We start from the raw sequence: 18,636 nt of genomic DNA on the forward strand, positions 1-18,636 counted from the left end.
AAAATCCAGGTTACAGTTAAAGCCAGGAAACTCAAGAAACAGGAAATCATGAAACCGACTAAGGAAACAGGAAGTTTTCCAGGTATTCACCTGGACTTCTTAATAATATCACTGATATTCATGGAGTGGCCTAAGTGATGTACGAGGGCTTTGGAGAAGGGAATAAGTTAACTAGCTGGAGGCATGCACTTCCCACTTTACCCACACCTGCTTCCGATGCATTCTCTTGGTGCCCAGGCCCGGACTGCAGCACAGCCCTTGGATCGATCTTTGCCTAGTGAGGGGCAAAACTACATGTTCTCCCAAGGCCTAGGGACTCCTATGACATTTCTTCTGTCTGCTATTTCCTGGGATCACTCTCCAACCTCGCACCCGGGGCCATGTCCCTGGCTGGTGAGCCTGCTGACGTGCCCAGAGGGAGGGGCCCACACGTATCACAATGGGCATTGAGCCAGGGGATGATGCGCGGCCTGGCTTGGGACATAAATAATGGGGTAAGTCTGAGCTTATGTCCAGTTACTCATTTGGTCAAGATGAGTAACTAGCCAAACGCCCTTGGAGAAATGACAAAAAAGCTGCCTCGGATTTCTTCTTCTCGACCCCAGGCTCCACCTACGCACTCTATTCCTTGCTCCTCTCCACCCCGGGCTCCACCTATCCACTCTATTCCTTCCTCCTCCCGAAACCAGGCTCCACCTACCCACTCTATTCCTTCCTCCTCTCGACCCGGAGCTCCACCTACCCACTCTTTTCCTTCCTCCTCACGACCCCGGGCTCCACCTACCCACTCTATTCCTTCCTCCTCTCCACCCAGGGCTCCACCTACCCACTCTATTCCTTCCTCCTCTCGACCCGGAGCTCCACCTACCCACTCTTTGCCTTCCTCCTCACGACCCCGGGCTCCACCTACCCACTCTTTTCCTTCCTCCTCTCGACCCCGAGCTCCACCTACCCACTCTTTTCCTTCCTCCTCTCAACCCCGGTCTCCTTCTATCTACTCTATTCCTTCCTTCTCTCATTGTCCAAGGCCCTTTCCTCTTGTACGTAACTCTTTTTGTCCACAGAATACTCCCCAGCGTCGGCCACCCCTCTCAACTCATAAGCCTATCTCTTTCCCTCCTGTTCATAGTGCTGTCCCTCCTTGCCGCCCTAACGTACAGGTTTCCCCACCCAAATCTTGCTCTATTCCTTCCAAAACCTCCAGCCCCCGCTCCTTTTTTCTCGCTACTGTTCTCCGTTACTCCAGTTTGTTCTTTGCTCCTACTCCCCCTCCCAGCCCTAAGTAGACGTTAAAGTCTTATCCTCCCCAACATTCCAGCCAACTCCATCCAGACCTCCGTGATTCACAAATCCTATCCTGGAGAGATGATTTCCCTGTGAGTGGGACGGTTCTGACATCATCCAGAATTGCCAGAACAATCGATCCCCAGGAGCTTCACTTGGTGAATGTTGGGAACTCAAGACAATGCCAATCAACATTTAGCTTGCAGGGTAAGCCTTGTCCATCATGGCGTTTTCACCCACAACGTGGTTATCGTACTATTCTCTGTATGTTACCTTCATCCTTGTAAATCGCCTTCAGATGCCAGAGATACCTTTAGCAGGGTCGTCTCTGCCAGAAAACCAGTTTCTTTCCTCTCTTTCCTAATTAGCCGGCCTGAATGAATTCTACATTTATAACTGGTTTCTCCATGGAATTTGGTCTGTGACCCCAGAGCAAACAGCAAGACCAAGGACACAAGGTAGAGAAGAGTGAGTGGAAATCATGTCATCTGATCTCTACACAGGTGAGTCCTATTGATCTGCCCTGGATGAAAGTGAATGCGAGAATGGGTGACCTCGAAGAACTCCCACACAAGCACAAGACCCCTATTATAGACATAGAAGGATTCAAGGTTCTTTGGTCTGGTTCTTCCAAGACTCTATTGTTCTGCACCTAGGATTTGTGGAAACGGACTAGGGACTTTTTGCCGTTAACAAATGCTTCCTGCAAAAAAGAAGGGGGCCCCACATTATGATCTCATTGAAGCTCTGACCCTTGAACCTCTGAATCCCAGAAAATGGCAGGACCCGAGCCTGGAAGGAAAGTATACATCCATATCCTTTCCAGGTGATAGCATCAAATAAACAGATTATACATATGTGTACATAGTAAGTATACATTATATATATATATATATATTCGTATATATATTAAAGTCATCTTCATAAACCAATATATAGATCCCGTGGAATCTCAATCAAATTCGGACACATATCTTCAGGAAACGTGAGAAGCTGATGATACTTTGCAGCGACAGGCAAAAGAGCCAGGAATACCCATGACTCCTTTAAGAACTGGTAAGAATCATTTTGCTACCGGATACGAGACTTACCACAAGAGCCAAAATTCCATAGCCCTTGCCTCTCTACCTTTCTATTGTGGGGCGTGGCCCTCTCACCCCATTCTACAACTCTAGTCCAAGCAGGTGTCTTGGGCTGTCACAGGGCTGCCTGTGGGGCTGCCTCAGGGCAATTGGGGTAAAGAGCTCAGTTCAAAGAAAGCAAGGGAGGGAGGGAGGTGTGGACCCATGGCAAGAGAAAGAAAGGGAGGAAGCAAGAAGGGACAGAAGGAAGGAAGGAGGGAGGGGAAAGAAAGGAAGGAAAGAAGGAAGGAAGGAAGGAAGGAAGGAAGGAAGGAAGGAAGGAAGGAAGGAAAGAAGGAAGTAGGCAGGGAAGGAAGGAGGGAGAGAGGGAAGGAAGGAAGGCCTTAGTAGAAAGCTCCTCATTTACTGGAGCTTCCCTTCGCCAGTGGGGCATCAACCCTGGAGAGCAGACTGGGAGACCAAAGGGTCCAGCGGGGACGCCCAGCCTCCACAAGGGGAGCTGAGCCTGAGAGAGCTCCATTAGCCCCAGTGTAACTTAGGGCCCCCTGCCCCCCACCCCAGACATGAGACCACGCCACTCCCAAAGTGGGGACACTGGGGAAGCCACACTCAAACACCTGCAACTTCTGCCCTCCTGGTAAATTTGAGGAAAATGTATCCATTCGGTTAATTGTGTAAGTTAATCTTACAGCTTCTCTAAGATGGACGTGTCAGAGCGCTTGCTGTTGCTTCTCCGTGTAACCACGTCAACAACGTCCATTCTTTCATCCTGTGATCGTGTGCTGAGCCCCTGGGGTGTGCTGGCCCAGGCCCCACGGACTTTGGACCCAAGTCGCCCTCCCTCCCCCTGGGGCGTCCTTCTGATGCCCACGATCTCGTCTCTGGGTCAGCCCGCAATGTGATGACCGCAGGCTGAACCATGTCAGGGTGCACAGCGATATCGCGCTCCACAACGCTACAGTGTGGAGCTTGGGAGAAGATGATGGCCACACGTGGTGTTCAGCGCCCATCTCAGCCTCGTTCCTGAAACCCAGCCTGTGTGCCATGCGTGGATAAATAAAGATGACTTTCAAGCGTCAGTCGGACCTTTCCTTTGTGGAGTCTCACATTGTTCTGCCCGCATGCACTGGCTCAAATCCCTCATCTTGGGCATGGCTGCGTGGCCCAGCGGTTTAGCATGTGCCCTCGGCCCAGGGCGTGATCCTGGAGTCCCGGCATCGAGCCGCACAGCCGGCTCCCTGCCTGGAGCCTGCGTTCCCCCTGCCCGTGTCTCTACCTGTCTCTCTCTGTGTCTCTCGTGATTAAATATATACCATCTTTAAAAAGTACGTGGTGTCCATCTGAAGTGTATACTATCCACTGATTTCTTTATCTCAATGACTCCATTTTTCTTTCTGGGGTTGGTTTCGTTGTTTGTTTGTTTTGGCATCTGTTCTTCAGGGTCTTGTACTTTTTCATAGAACTTCAAGTTTTTGTTCTACGCCTTTCATGACATGAAATTATTGGTGAAGTATTTGTGTAAATATGCCCTTTCTTATACCTGTTGACCATCCCTCACATGGATTGTTTGCTCGACCGTTTCCTAGTTTTGGAGTGTGAGCTCACCTTCAGCGGGGCTTTCCTTGTGATCTGGACCATGGTGGTGCTCCTACAGTGTGATAAATTTGGTACCTAACACCTCAGAGGTCACATGGACCTAAAACCAGTTTCATTTTTCGCTGTGGATCTCTATATCACATAGTTCACATTTTGGACTCAAAACGAGGGCAAGCGGTAGGCACAGGATTTCTCTTATTTTGGTTTTAAGATTTTATTTATTTCCCCATGAGAGACACACAGAGAGAGGCAGTGACACAGGCAGAGGGAGAAGCAGGCTCCCTTCAGCGTGCCCGATGCGGAACTCGATCCCAGGTCCCCAGGATCAATCCCTGATCCAAAGGCAGATGCACAGCGCTTGAGCCCCCCAGGCATCCCAGGCACAGGATTTTGGTATCTCAGGGGAAATTATGTTTAACTCAGATACCAGTCAGAGACATTTCCAATTCTCAGTGACGACAGTTGTTTTACTTCCAGATAAGCAGCAAAAACCAAGCCCCTAGCAGTTAACAAATTTAATCATCTGCACACCACCGCATCCTACACTGCCATTAATATAACCTCAAGTGCTTATCTCTCCTTATTTTGTACATCTGGACATTTCCTTTTCGTATACTAGGATTGGCTGCACCATCGTTTTTTTTTTTATATAAATTCATTTTTTATTGGTGTTCAATTGCCAACATATAGAACAACACCCAGTGCTCCTCCAATCACGCGCCCGCCTCGGTGCCCTTCACCCAGTCACCCCCACCTCCCCTTACCCCCCCCCCGCCCCGTTCGTTTCCCAGAGTTACCAGTCTCTCATGTTCTGTCTCCCTTTCTGATATTTCCCACTCCTCATTTTTCTCCTTTCCCCTTTGTTCCCTTTCACTATTCTTTATATTCCACAAACGAGTGAGACCCTATAATGTGTGTCCTTCTCCGATTGAATGATTTCACTTAGCATAATACCCTCCAGTTCCATCCACGTCGAAGCAAATGGTGGGTATTTGTCGTTTCTAATGGCTGAGTAATATTCCATTGTATACATACACCACATCTTCTTTATCCATTCATCTTTTCATGGACACCGAGGCTCCTTCCACAGTTTGGCTGTTGTGGACATTGCTGCTAGAAACATCGGGGTGCAGGTGTCCCAGCGTTTCATTGCATCTGTATGTTTGCGGTAAATCCCCAGCACTGCCATTGCTGGGTCGAAGGGCAGATCTAGTTTTAACTCTTTGAGGAACCCCCGCACACTTTTCTAGAGTGGTTGCACGAGTTCACATTCCCACCAACAGTGCAGGAGGGTTCCCCTTTCTCCACATCCTCTCCGACATTTGTGGTTTCCTGCCTGGTTAATTTTCCCCATTCTCACTGGTGTGAGGTGGTATCTCATTGTGGGATCGATTCATAGTTCCCCGATGGCAAGTGATGCGGAGCATTTTCTCATGGCTGCACCACAATTTGCCTAAGTCCTTATTGACGTGCATTAAGGTTGTCTCGCATATTTCTCAACTCTAATAAAAAAAAAAAAAAAACCTCACCATGAACAGTCTTACAGGTATTGAGAATTATGGGTATTATGTTGTATCTTCCTCATTGTATGACATTTTTTTTTTCAGCAGCATTCATCAACATCAGAATGTCAAATTGTTGGAATCTGTCAGACTTGGGATTTTCTGCCCAAGAAAGCAGAATAAAGAGATCTGGCAAGAGAGCATAGACTTTGGTAAGAAAATCATTGAAATTAGGAATCATAGATTCTGAAGTGGGTGAGGAGAGAAATCAAGATAAAAGGAATCAGAATCAATAAGAAGAAAGGAAGGGTCAGTGGTTGTAGTCCCCATGAAGTAAGAACAATTCAGTGATTACATTGTAAGCTCAGGAAGTAGTAGTCAGAAAATGCAATGTGTGAGTACATGATTTCAGAAGTGGGAAAATTCTTGGGTACTGGAAAACACCAGGTATGGCCATAAGCAGCAGCTGAGGTAGAATGGATGGGTGGATATTATTGATAAAGAAATCAAAGGAGAAGACAAAGCATTGAATCTACATGGACACTGTAGATTGAACGGGATCATCTACATGGACGCTGACGTCACTCAAGATGATGGACTCAAGGGGTGCCAGGGTTGCTCAGTGCGTTGAGCATCTGCCTCTGCTCCAGATCATGATCCTGGGTTCCTGGGATCAAGCCACATGTCAGACTCCACACTGAGTGGGACATCTCCTTCTACTTCTCCCTCTGCCCCTCCCCAGCTTCTTCTCTCTCACACACACTGCCTCTCCTCCCTGTCTCTCTCTCTCTCTCTCTCTCTCTCTCTCTCTCCCTCCCTCCCTCCGTCCTGCTCTCGCTGTCATTCTCTGTCTGTCTGTCTGTCTCTCTCTGTCTAACTCTCTCTAATAAATAAATATTTTTGTTCAAAAACGATGATGGCTTCAAGACTAAGACTTTGAGATAAGCGCAAGTTTCTCATCGAAGAAACGGGTATCTATATCTGGAGTGCCAGGGAAATGGTGAGTAGCAAAGTTTCTATGGAACAAGAGATTTCCTAATGAGGAAGAGGCATAATAGCTTGAAGGTGTCAGAAGAAACAAGGAAAATACTGTACATCCCCACCTCGAAGAACCGTAGAGTTTGGGAGGAAGGGTCCCTATTTAAGACATACGCAAAGGAAGCAGTATTTTCATGGAAAATCCAGGTTACAGTTAAAGCCAGGAAACTCAAGAAACAGGAAATCATGAAACCGACTAAGGAAACAGGAAGTTTTCCAGGTATTCACCTGGACTTCTTAATAATATCACTGATATTCATGGAGTGGCCTAAGTGATGTACGAGGGCTTTGGAGAAGGGAATAAGTTAACTAGCTGGAGGCATGCACTTCCCACTTTACCCACACCTGCTTCCGATGCATTCTCTTGGTGCCCAGGCCCGGACTGCAGCACAGCCCTTGGATCGATCTTTGCCTAGTGAGGGGCAAAACTACATGTTCTCCCAAGGCCTAGGGACTCCTATGACATTTCTTCTGTCTGCTATTTCCTGGGATCACTCTCCAACCTCGCACCCGGGGCCATGTCCCTGGCTGGTGAGCCTGCTGACGTGCCCAGAGGGAGGGGCCCACACGTATCACAATGGGCATTGAGCCAGGGGATGATGCGCGGCCTGGCTTGGGACATAAATAATGGGGTAAGTCTGAGCTTATGTCCAGTTACTCATTTGGTCAAGATGAGTAACTAGCCAAACGCCCTTGGAGAAATGACAAAAAAGCTGCCTCGGATTTCTTCTTCTCGACCCCAGGCTCCACCTACGCACTCTATTCCTTGCTCCTCTCCACCCCGGGCTCCACCTATCCACTCTATTCCTTCCTCCTCCCGAAACCAGGCTCCACCTACCCACTCTATTCCTTCCTCCTCTCGACCCGGAGCTCCACCTACCCACTCTTTTCCTTCCTCCTCACGACCCCGGGCTCCACCTACCCACTCTATTCCTTCCTCCTCTCCACCCAGGGCTCCACCTACCCACTCTATTCCTTCCTCCTCTCGACCCGGAGCTCCACCTACCCACTCTTTGCCTTCCTCCTCACGACCCCGGGCTCCACCTACCCACTCTTTTCCTTCCTCCTCTCGACCCCGAGCTCCACCTACCCACTCTTTTCCTTCCTCCTCTCAACCCCGGTCTCCTTCTATCTACTCTATTCCTTCCTTCTCTCATTGTCCAAGGCCCTTTCCTCTTGTACGTAACTCTTTTTGTCCACAGAATACTCCCCAGCGTCGGCCACCCCTCTCAACTCATAAGCCTATCTCTTTCCCTCCTGTTCATAGTGCTGTCCCTCCTTGCCGCCCTAACGTACAGGTTTCCCCACCCAAATCTTGCTCTATTCCTTCCAAAACCTCCAGCCCCCGCTCCTTTTTTCTCGCTACTGTTCTCCGTTACTCCAGTTTGTTCTTTGCTCCTACTCCCCCTCCCAGCCCTAAGTAGACGTTAAAGTCTTATCCTCCCCAACATTCCAGCCAACTCCATCCAGACCTCCGTGATTCACAAATCCTATCCTGGAGAGATGATTTCCCTGTGAGTGGGACGGTTCTGACATCATCCAGAATTGCCAGAACAATCGATCCCCAGGAGCTTCACTTGGTGAATGTTGGGAACTCAAGACAATGCCAATCAACATTTAGCTTGCAGGGTAAGCCTTGTCCATCATGACGTTTTCACCCACAACGTGGTTATCGTACTATTCTCTGTATGTTACCTTCATCCTTGTAAATCGCCTTCAGATGCCAGAGATACCTTTAGCAGGGTCGTCTCTGCCAGAAAACCAGTTTCTTTCCTCTCTTTCCTAATTAGCCGGCCTGAATGAATTCTACATTTATAACTGGTTTCTCCATGGAATTTGGTCTGTGACCCCAGAGCAAACAGCAAGACCAAGGACACAAGGTAGAGAAGAGTGAGTGGAAATCATGTCATCTGATCTCTACACAGGTGAGTCCTATTGATCTGCCCTGGATGAAAGTGAATGCGAGAATGGGTGACCTCGAAGAACTCCCACACAAGCACAAGACCCCTATTATAGACATAGAAGGATTCAAGGTTCTTTGGTCTGGTTCTTCCAAGACTCTATTGTTCTGCACCTAGGATTTGTGGAAACGGACTAGGGACTTTTTGCCGTTAACAAATGCTTCCTGCAAAAAAGAAGGGGGCCCCACATTATGATCTCATTGAAGCTCTGACCCTTGAACCTCTGAATCCCAGAAAATGGCAGGACCCGAGCCTGGAAGGAAAGTATACATCCATATCCTTTCCAGGTGATAGCATCAAATAAACAGATTATACATATGTGTACATAGTAAGTATACATTATATATATATATATATATTCGTATATATATTAAAGTCATCTTCATAAACCAATATATAGATCCCGTGGAATCTCAATCAAATTCGGACACATATCTTCAGGAAACGTGAGAAGCTGATGATACTTTGCAGCGACAGGCAAAAGAGCCAGGAATACCCATGACTCCTTTAAGAACTGGTAAGAATCATTTTGCTACCGGATACGAGACTTACCACAAGAGCCAAAATTCCATAGCCCTTGCCTCTCTACCTTTCTATTGTGGGGCGTGGCCCTCTCACCCCATTCTACAACTCTAGTCCAAGCAGGTGTCTTGGGCTGTCACAGGGCTGCCTGTGGGGCTGCCTCAGGGCAATTGGGGTAAAGAGCTCAGTTCAAAGAAAGCAAGGGAGGGAGGGAGGTGTGGACCCATGGCGAGAGAAAGAAAGGGAGGAAGCAAGAAGGGACAGAAGGAAGGAAGGAGGGAGGGGAAAGAAAGGAAGGAAAGAAGGAAGGAAGGAAGGAAGGAAGGAAGGAAGGAAGGAAGGAAAGAAGGAAGTAGGCAGGGAAGGAAGGAGGGAGAGAGGGAAGGAAGGAAGGCCTTAGTAGAAAGCTCCTCATTTACTGGAGCTTCCCTTCGCCAGTGGGGCATCAACCCTGGAGAGCAGACTGGGAGACCAAAGGGTCCAGCGGGGACGCCCAGCCTCCACAAGGGGAGCTGAGCCTGAGAGAGCTCCATTAGCCCCAGTGTAACTTAGGGCCCCCTGCCCCCCACCCCAGACATGAGACCACGCCACTCCCAAAGTGGGGACACTGGGGAAGCCACACTCAAACACCTGCAACTTCTGCCCTCCTGGTAAATTTGAGGAAAATGTATCCATTCGGTTAATTGTGTAAGTTAATCTTACAGCTTCTCTAAGATGGACGTGTCAGAGCGCTTGCTGTTGCTTCTCCGTGTAACCACGTCAACAACGTCCATTCTTTCATCCTGTGATCGTGTGCTGAGCCCCTGGGGTGTGCTGGCCCAGGCCCCACGGACTTTGGACCCAAGTCGCCCTCCCTCCCCCTGGGGCGTCCTTCTGATGCCCACGATCTCGTCTCTGGGTCAGCCCGCAATGTGATGACCGCAGGCTGAACCATGTCAGGGTGCACAGCGATATCGCGCTCCACAACGCTACAGTGTGGAGCTTGGGAGAAGATGATGGCCACACGTGGTGTTCAGCGCCCATCTCAGCCTCGTTCCTGAAACCCAGCCTGTGTGCCATGCGTGGATAAATAAAGATGACTTTCAAGCGTCAGTCGGACCTTTCCTTTGTGGAGTCTCACATTGTTCTGCCCGCATGCACTGGCTCAAATCCCTCATCTTGGGCATGGCTGCGTGGCCCAGCGGTTTAGCATGTGCCCTCGGCCCAGGGCGTGATCCTGGAGTCCCGGCATCGAGCCGCACAGCCGGCTCCCTGCCTGGAGCCTGCGTTCCCCCTGCCCGTGTCTCTACCTGTCTCTCTCTGTGTCTCTCGTGATTAAATATATACCATCTTTAAAAAGTACGTGGTGTCCATCTGAAGTGTATACTATCCACTGATTTCTTTATCTCAATGACTCCATTTTTCTTTCTGGGGTTGGTTTCGTTGTTTGTTTGTTTTGGCATCTGTTCTTCAGGGTCTTGTACTTTTTCATAGAACTTCAAGTTTTTGTTCTACGCCTTTCATGACATGAAATTATTGGTGAAGTATTTGTGTAAATATGCCCTTTCTTATACCTGTTGACCATCCCTCACATGGATTGTTTGCTCGACCGTTTCCTAGTTTTGGAGTGTGAGCTCACCTTCAGCGGGGCTTTCCTTGTGATCTGGACCATGGTGGTGCTCCTACAGTGTGATAAATTTGGTACCTAACACCTCAGAGGTCACATGGACCTAAAACCAGTTTCATTTTTCGCTGTGGATCTCTATATCACATAGTTCACATTTTGGACTCAAAACGAGGGCAAGCGGTAGGCACAGGATTTCTCTTATTTTGGTTTTAAGATTTTATTTATTTCCCCATGAGAGACACACAGAGAGAGGCAGTGACACAGGCAGAGGGAGAAGCAGGCTCCCTTCAGCGTGCCCGATGCGGAACTCGATCCCAGGTCCCCAGGATCAATCCCTGATCCAAAGGCAGATGCACAGCGCTTGAGCCCCCCAGGCATCCCAGGCACAGGATTTTGGTATCTCAGGGGAAATTATGTTTAACTCAGATACCAGTCAGAGACATTTCCAATTCTCAGTGACGACAGTTGTTTTACTTCCAGATAAGCAGCAAAAACCAAGCCCCTAGCAGTTAACAAATTTAATCATCTGCACACCACCGCATCCTACACTGCCATTAATATAACCTCAAGTGCTTATCTCTCCTTATTTTGTACATCTGGACATTTCCTTTTCGTATACTAGGATTGGCTGCACCATCGTTTTTTTTTTTATATAAATTCATTTTTTATTGGTGTTCAATTGCCAACATATAGAACAACACCCAGTGCTCCTCCAATCACGCGCCCGCCTCGGTGCCCTTCACCCAGTCACCCCCACCTCCCCTTACCCCCCCCCCGCCCCGTTCGTTTCCCAGAGTTACCAGTCTCTCATGTTCTGTCTCCCTTTCTGATATTTCCCACTCCTCATTTTTCTCCTTTCCCCTTTGTTCCCTTTCACTATTCTTTATATTCCACAAACGAGTGAGACCCTATAATGTGTGTCCTTCTCCGATTGAATGATTTCACTTAGCATAATACCCTCCAGTTCCATCCACGTCGAAGCAAATGGTGGGTATTTGTCGTTTCTAATGGCTGAGTAATATTCCATTGTATACATACACCACATCTTCTTTATCCATTCATCTTTTCATGGACACCGAGGCTCCTTCCACAGTTTGGCTGTTGTGGACATTGCTGCTAGAAACATCGGGGTGCAGGTGTCCCAGCGTTTCATTGCATCTGTATGTTTGCGGTAAATCCCCAGCACTGCCATTGCTGGGTCGAAGGGCAGATCTAGTTTTAACTCTTTGAGGAACCCCCGCACACTTTTCTAGAGTGGTTGCACGAGTTCACATTCCCACCAACAGTGCAGGAGGGTTCCCCTTTCTCCACATCCTCTCCGACATTTGTGGTTTCCTGCCTGGTTAATTTTCCCCATTCTCACTGGTGTGAGGTGGTATCTCATTGTGGGATCGATTCATAGTTCCCCGATGGCAAGTGATGCGGAGCATTTTCTCATGGCTGCACCACAATTTGCCTAAGTCCTTATTGACGTGCATTAAGGTTGTCTCGCATATTTCTCAACTCTAATAAAAAAAAAAAAAAAACCTCACCATGAACAGTCTTACAGGTATTGAGAATTATGGGTATTATGTTGTATCTTCCTCATTGTATGACATTTTTTTTTTCAGCAGCATTCATCAACATCAGAATGTCAAATTGTTGGAATCTGTCAGACTTGGGATTTTCTGCCCAAGAAAGCAGAATAAAGAGATCTGGCAAGAGAGCATAGACTTTGGTAAGAAAATCATTGAAATTAGGAATCATAGATTCTGAAGTGGGTGAGGAGAGAAATCAAGATAAAAGGAATCAGAATCAATAAGAAGAAAGGAAGGGTCAGTGGTTGTAGTCCCCATGAAGTAAGAACAATTCAGTGATTACATTGTAAGCTCAGGAAGTAGTAGTCAGAAAATGCAATGTGTGAGTACATGATTTCAGAAGTGGGAAAATTCTTGGGTACTGGAAAACACCAGGTATGGCCATAAGCAGCAGCTGAGGTAGAATGGATGGGTGGATATTATTGATAAAGAAATCAAAGGAGAAGACAAAGCATTGAATCTACATGGACACTGTAGATTGAACGGGATCATCTACATGGACGCTGACGTCACTCAAGATGATGGACTCAAGGGGTGCCAGGGTTGCTCAGTGCGTTGAGCATCTGCCTCTGCTCCAGATCATGATCCTGGGTTCCTGGGATCAAGCCACATGTCAGACTCCACACTGAGTGGGACATCTCCTTCTACTTCTCCCTCTGCCCCTCCCCAGCTTCTTCTCTCTCACACACACTGCCTCTCCTCCCTGTCTCTCTCTCTCTCTCTCTCTCTCTCTCTCTCCCTCCCTCCGTCCTGCTCTCGCTGTCATTCTCTGTCTGTCTGTCTGTCTCTCTCTGTCTAACTCTCTCTAATAAATAAATATTTTTGTTCAAAAACGATGATGGCTTCAAGACTAAGACTTTGAGATAAGCGCAAGTTTCTCATCGAAGAAACGGGTATCTATATCTGGAGTGCCAGGGAAATGGTGAGTAGCAAAGTTTCTATGGAACAAGAGATTTCCTAATGAGGAAGAGGCATAATAGCTTGAAGGTGTCAGAAGAAACAAGGAAAATACTGTACATCCCCACCTCGAAGAACCGTAGAGTTTGGGAGGAAGGGTCCCTATTTAAGACATACGCAAAGGAAGCAGTATTTTCATGGAAAATCCAGGTTACAGTTAAAGCCAGGAAACTCAAGAAACAGGAAATCATGAAACCGACTAAGGAAACAGGAAGTTTTCCAGGTATTCACCTGGACTTCTTAATAATATCACTGATATTCATGGAGTGGCCTAAGTGATGTACGAGGGCTTTGGAGAAGGGAATAAGTTAACTAGCTGGAGGCATGCACTTCCCACTTTACCCACACCTGCTTCCGATGCATTCTCTTGGTGCCCAGGCCCGGACTGCAGCACAGCCCTTGGATCGATCTTTGCCTAGTGAGGGGCAAAACTACATGTTCTCCCAAGGCCTAGGGACTCCTATGACATTTCTTCTGTCTGCTATTTCCTGGGATCACTCTCCAACCTCGCACCCGGGGCCATGTCCCTGGCTGGTGAGCCTGCTGACGTGCCCAGAGGGAGGGGCCCACACGTATCACAATGGGCATTGAGCCAGGGGATGATGCGCGGCCTGGCTTGGGACATAAATAATGGGGTAAGTCTGAGCTTATGTCCAGTTACTCATTTGGTCAAGATGAGTAACTAGCCAAACGCCCTTGGAGAAATGACAAAAAAGCTGCCTCGGATTTCTTCTTCTCGACCCCAGGCTCCACCTACGCACTCTATTCCTTGCTCCTCTCCACCCCGGGCTCCACCTATCCACTCTATTCCTTCCTCCTCCCGAAACCAGGCTCCACCTACCCACTCTATTCCTTCCTCCTCTCGACCCGGAGCTCCACCTACCCACTCTTTTCCTTCCTCCTCACGACCCCGGGCTCCACCTACCCACTCTATTCCTTCCTCCTCTCCACCCAGGGCTCCACCTACCCACTCTATTCCTTCCTCCTCTCGACCCGGAGCTCCACCTACCCACTCTTTGCCTTCCTCCTCACGACCCCGGGCTCCACCTACCCACTCTTTTCCTTCCTCCTCTCGACCCCGAGCTCCACCTACCCACTCTTTTCCTTCCTCCTCTCAACCCCGGTCTCCTTCTATCTACTCTATTCCTTCCTTCTCTCATTGTCCAAGGCCCTTTCCTCTTGTACGTAACTCTTTTTGTCCACAGAATACTCCCCAGCGTCGGCCACCCCTCTCAACTCATAAGCCTATCTCTTTCCCTCCTGTTCATAGTGCTGTCCCTCCTTGCCGCCCTAACGTACAGGTTTCCCCACCCAAATCTTGCTCTATTCCTTCCAAAACCTCCAGCCCCCGCTCCTTTTTTCTCGCTACTGTTCTCCGTTACTCCAGTTTGTTCTTTGCTCCTACTCCCCCTCCCAGCCCTAAGTAGACGTTAAAGTCTTATCCTCCCCAACATTCCAGCCAACTCCATCCAGACCTCCGTGATTCACAAATCCTATCCTGGAGAGATGATTTCCCTGTGAGTGGGACGGTTCTGACATCATCCAGAATTGCCAGAACAATCGATCCCCAGGAGCTTCACTTGGTGAATGTTGGGAACTCAAGACAATGCCAATCAACATTTAGCTTGCAGGGTAAGCCTTGTCCATCATGACGTTTTCACCCACAACGTGGTTATCGTACTATTCTCTGTATGTTACCTTCATCCTTGTAAATCGCCTTCAGATGCCAGAGATACCTTTAGCAGGGTCGTCTCTGCCAGAAAACCAGTTTCTTTCCTCTCTTTCCTAATTAGCCGGCCTGAATGAATTCTACATTTATAACTGGTTTCTCCATGGAATTTGGTCTGTGACCCCAGAGCAAACAGCAAGACCAAGGACACAAGGTAGAGAAGAGTGAGTGGAAATCATGTCATCTGATCTCTACACAGGTGAGTCCTATTGATCTGCCCTGGATGAAAGTGAATGCGAGAATGGGTGACCTCGAAGAACTCCCACACAAGCACAAGACCCCTATTATAGACATAGAAGGATTCAAGGTTCTTTGGTCTGGTTCTTCCAAGACTCTATTGTTCTGCACCTAGGATTTGTGGAAATGGACTAGGGACTTTTTGCCGTTAACAAATGCTTCCTGCAAAAAAGAAGGGGGCCCCACATTATGATCTCATTGAAGCTCTGACCCTTGAACCTCTGAATCCCAGAAAATGGCAGGACCCGAGCCTGGAAGGAAAGTATACATCCATATCCTTTCCAGGTGATAGCATCAAATAAACAGATTATACATATGTGTACATAGTAAGTATACATTATATATATATATATATATTCGTATATATATTAAAGTCATCTTCATAAACCAATATATAGATCCCGTGGAATCTCAATCAAATTCGGACACATATCTTCAGGAAACGTGAGAAGCTGATGATACTTTGCAGCGACAGGCAAAAGAGCCAGGAATACCCATGACTCCTTTAAGAACTGGTAAGAATCATTTTGCTACCGGATACGAGACTTACCACAAGAGCCAAAATTCCATAGCCCTTGCCTCTCTACCTTTCTATTGTGGGGCGTGGCCCTCTCACCCCATTCTACAACTCTAGTCCAAGCAGGTGTCTTGGGCTGTCACAGGGCTGCCTGTGGGGCTGCCTCAGGGCAATTGGGGTAAAGAGCTCAGTTCAAAGAAAGCAAGGGAGGGAGGGAGGTGTGGACCCATGGCAAGAGAAAGAAAGGGAGGAAGCAAGAAGGGACAGAAGGAAGGAAGGAGGGAGGGGAAAGAAAGGAAGGAAAGAAGGAAGGAAGGAAGGAAGGAAGGAAGGAAGGAAGGAAGGAAAGAAGGAAGTAGGCAGGGAAGGAAGGAGGGAGAGAGGGAAGGAAGGAAGGCCTTAGTAGAAAGCTCCTCATTTACTGGAGCTTCCCTTCGCCAGTGGGGCATCAACCCTGGAGAGCAGACTGGGAGACCAAAGGGTCCAGCGGGGACGCCCAGCCTCCACAAGGGGAGCTGAGCCTGAGAGAGCTCCATTAGCCCCAGTGTAACTTAGGGCCCCCTGCCCCCCACCCCAGACATGAGACCACGCCACTCCCAAAGTGGGGACACTGGGGAAGCCACACTCAAACACCTGCAACTTCTGCCCTCCTGGTAAATTTGAGGAAAATGTATCCATTCGGTTAATTGTGTAAGTTAATCTTACAGCTTCTCTAAGATGGACGTGTCAGAGCGCTTGCTGTTGCTTCTCCGTGTAACCACGTCAACAACGTCCATTCTTTCATCCTGTGATCGTGTGCTGAGCCCCTGGGGTGTGCTGGCCCAGGCCCCACGGACTTTGGACCCAAGTCGCCCTCCCTCCCCCTGGGGCGTCCTTCTGATGCCCACGATCTCGTCTCTGGGTCAGCCCGCAATGTGATGACCGCAGGCTGAACCATGTCAGGGTGCACAGCGATATCGCGCTCCACAACGCTACAGTGTGGAGCTTGGGAGAAGATGATGGCCACACGTGGTGTTCAGCGCCCATCTCAGCCTCGTTCCTGAAACCCAGCCTGTGTGCCATGCGTGGATACATAAAGATGACTTTCAAGCGTCAGTCGGACCTTTCCTTTGTGGAGTCTCACATTGTTCTGCCCGCATGCACTGGCTCAAATCCCTCATCTTGGGCATGGCTGCGTGGCCCAGCGGTTTAGCATGTGCCCTCGGCCCAGGGCGTGATCCTGGAGTCCCGGCATCGAGCCGCACAGCCGGCTCCCTGCCTGGAGCCTGCGTTCCCCCTGCCCGTGTCTCTACCTGTCTCTCTCTGTGTCTCTCGTGATTAAATATATACCATCTTTAAAAAGTACGTGGTGTCCATCTGAAGTGTATACTATCCACTGATTTCTTTATCTCAATGACTCCATTTTTCTTTCTGGGGTTGGTTTCGTTGTTTGTTTGTTTTGGCATCTGTTCTTCAGGGTCTTGTACTTTTTCATAGAACTTCAAGTTTTTGTTCTACGCCTTTCATGACATGAAATTATTGGTGAAGTATTTGTGTAAATATGCCCTTTCTTATACCTGTTGACCATCCCTCACATGGATTGTTTGCTCGACCGTTTCCTAGTTTTGGAGTGTGAGCTCACCTTCAGCGGGGCTTTCCTTGTGATCTGGACCATGGTGGTGCTCCTACAGTGTGATAAATTTGGTACCTAACACCTCAGAGGTCACATGGACCTAAAACCAGTTTCATTTTTCGCTGTGGATCTCTATATCACATAGTTCACATTTTGGACTCAAAACGAGGGCAAGCGGTAGGCACAGGATTTCTCTTATTTTGGTTTTAAGATTTTATTTATTTCCCCATGAGAGACACACAGAGAGAGGCAGTGACACAGGCAGAGGGAGAAGCAGGCTCCCTTCAGCGTGCCCGATGCGGAACTCGATCCCAGGTCCCCAGGATCAATCCCTGATCCAAAGGCAGATGCACAGCGCTTGAGCCCCCCAGGCATCCCAGGCACAGGATTTTGGTATCTCAGGGGAAATTATGTTTAACTCAGATACCAGTCAGAGACATTTCCAATTCTCAGTGACGACAGTTGTTTTACTTCCAGATAAGCAGCAAAAACCAAGCCCCTAGCAGTTAACAAATTTAATCATCTGCACACCACCGCATCCTACACTGCCATTAATATAACCTCAAGTGCTTATCTCTCCTTATTTTGTACATCTGGACATTTCCTTTTCGTATACTAGGATTGGCTGCACCATCGTTTTTTTTTTTATATAAATTCATTTTTTATTGGTGTTCAATTGCCAACATATAGAACAACACCCAGTGCTCCTCCAATCACGCGCCCGCCTCGGTGCCCTTCACCCAGTCACCCCCACCTCCCCTTACCCCCCCCCCCCGCCCCGTTCGTTTCCCAGAGTTACCAGTCTCTCATGTTCTGTCTCCCTTTCTGATATTTCCCACTCCTCATTTTTCTCCTTTCCCCTTTGTTCCCTTTCACTATTCTTTATATTCCACAAACGAGTGAGACCCTATAATGTGTGTCCTTCTCCGATTGAATGATTTCACTTAGCATAATACCCTCCAGTTCCATCCACGTCGAAGCAAATGGTGGGTATTTGTCGTTTCTAATGGCTGAGTAATATTCCATTGTATACATACACCACATCTTCTTTATCCATTCATCTTTTCATGGACACCGAGGCTCCTTCCACAGTTTGGCTGTTGTGGACATTGCTGCTAGAAACATCGGGGTGCAGGTGTCCCAGCGTTTCATTGCATCTGTATGTTTGCGGTAAATCCCCAGCACTGCCATTGCTGGGTCGAAGGGCAGATCTAGTTTTAACTCTTTGAGGAACCCCCGCACACTTTTCTAGAGTGGTTGCACGAGTTCACATTCCCACCAACAGTGCAGGAGGGTTCCCCTTTCTCCACATCCTCTCCGACATTTGTGGTTTCCTGCCTGGTTAATTTTCCCCATTCTCACTGGTGTGAGGTGGTATCTCATTGTGGGATCGATTCATAGTTCCCCGATGGCAAG

At 48.3% G+C, this 18,636-nt stretch overlaps 3 long non-coding RNA genes across 3 annotated transcripts; all 3 read left to right on the forward strand.

Annotated features, from left to right (window-relative positions):
• Nucleotides 1-1,658: 1,658 nt before the first annotated feature.
• LOC140594174 (uncharacterized) lies at nt 1,659-3,375 on the forward strand. Its single transcript, XR_011994754.1, has 3 exons — nt 1,659-1,787; nt 2,224-2,340; nt 3,058-3,375. It is a non-coding gene; the product is annotated as an uncharacterized lncRNA (long non-coding RNA).
• Nucleotides 3,376-8,298: 4,923 nt separating this feature from the next.
• Nucleotides 8,299-10,007, forward strand: LOC140594175 (uncharacterized). The gene is made up of 3 exons (XR_011994755.1): nt 8,299-8,427; nt 8,864-8,980; nt 9,690-10,007. It is a non-coding gene; the product is annotated as an uncharacterized lncRNA (long non-coding RNA).
• A 4,917-nt stretch (nt 10,008-14,924) lies between these two features.
• Nucleotides 14,925-16,633, forward strand: LOC140594332 (uncharacterized). The gene is made up of 3 exons (XR_011995051.1): nt 14,925-15,053; nt 15,490-15,606; nt 16,316-16,633. It is a non-coding gene; the product is annotated as an uncharacterized lncRNA (long non-coding RNA).
• Nucleotides 16,634-18,636: the final 2,003 nt, after the last annotated feature.

The sequence above is a fragment of the Vulpes vulpes genome, chromosome 10 (genome assembly GCF_048418805.1).
Source record: "Vulpes vulpes isolate BD-2025 chromosome 10, VulVul3, whole genome shotgun sequence".
In the NCBI taxonomy this organism is placed as follows: domain Eukaryota; kingdom Metazoa; phylum Chordata; class Mammalia; order Carnivora; family Canidae; genus Vulpes; species Vulpes vulpes.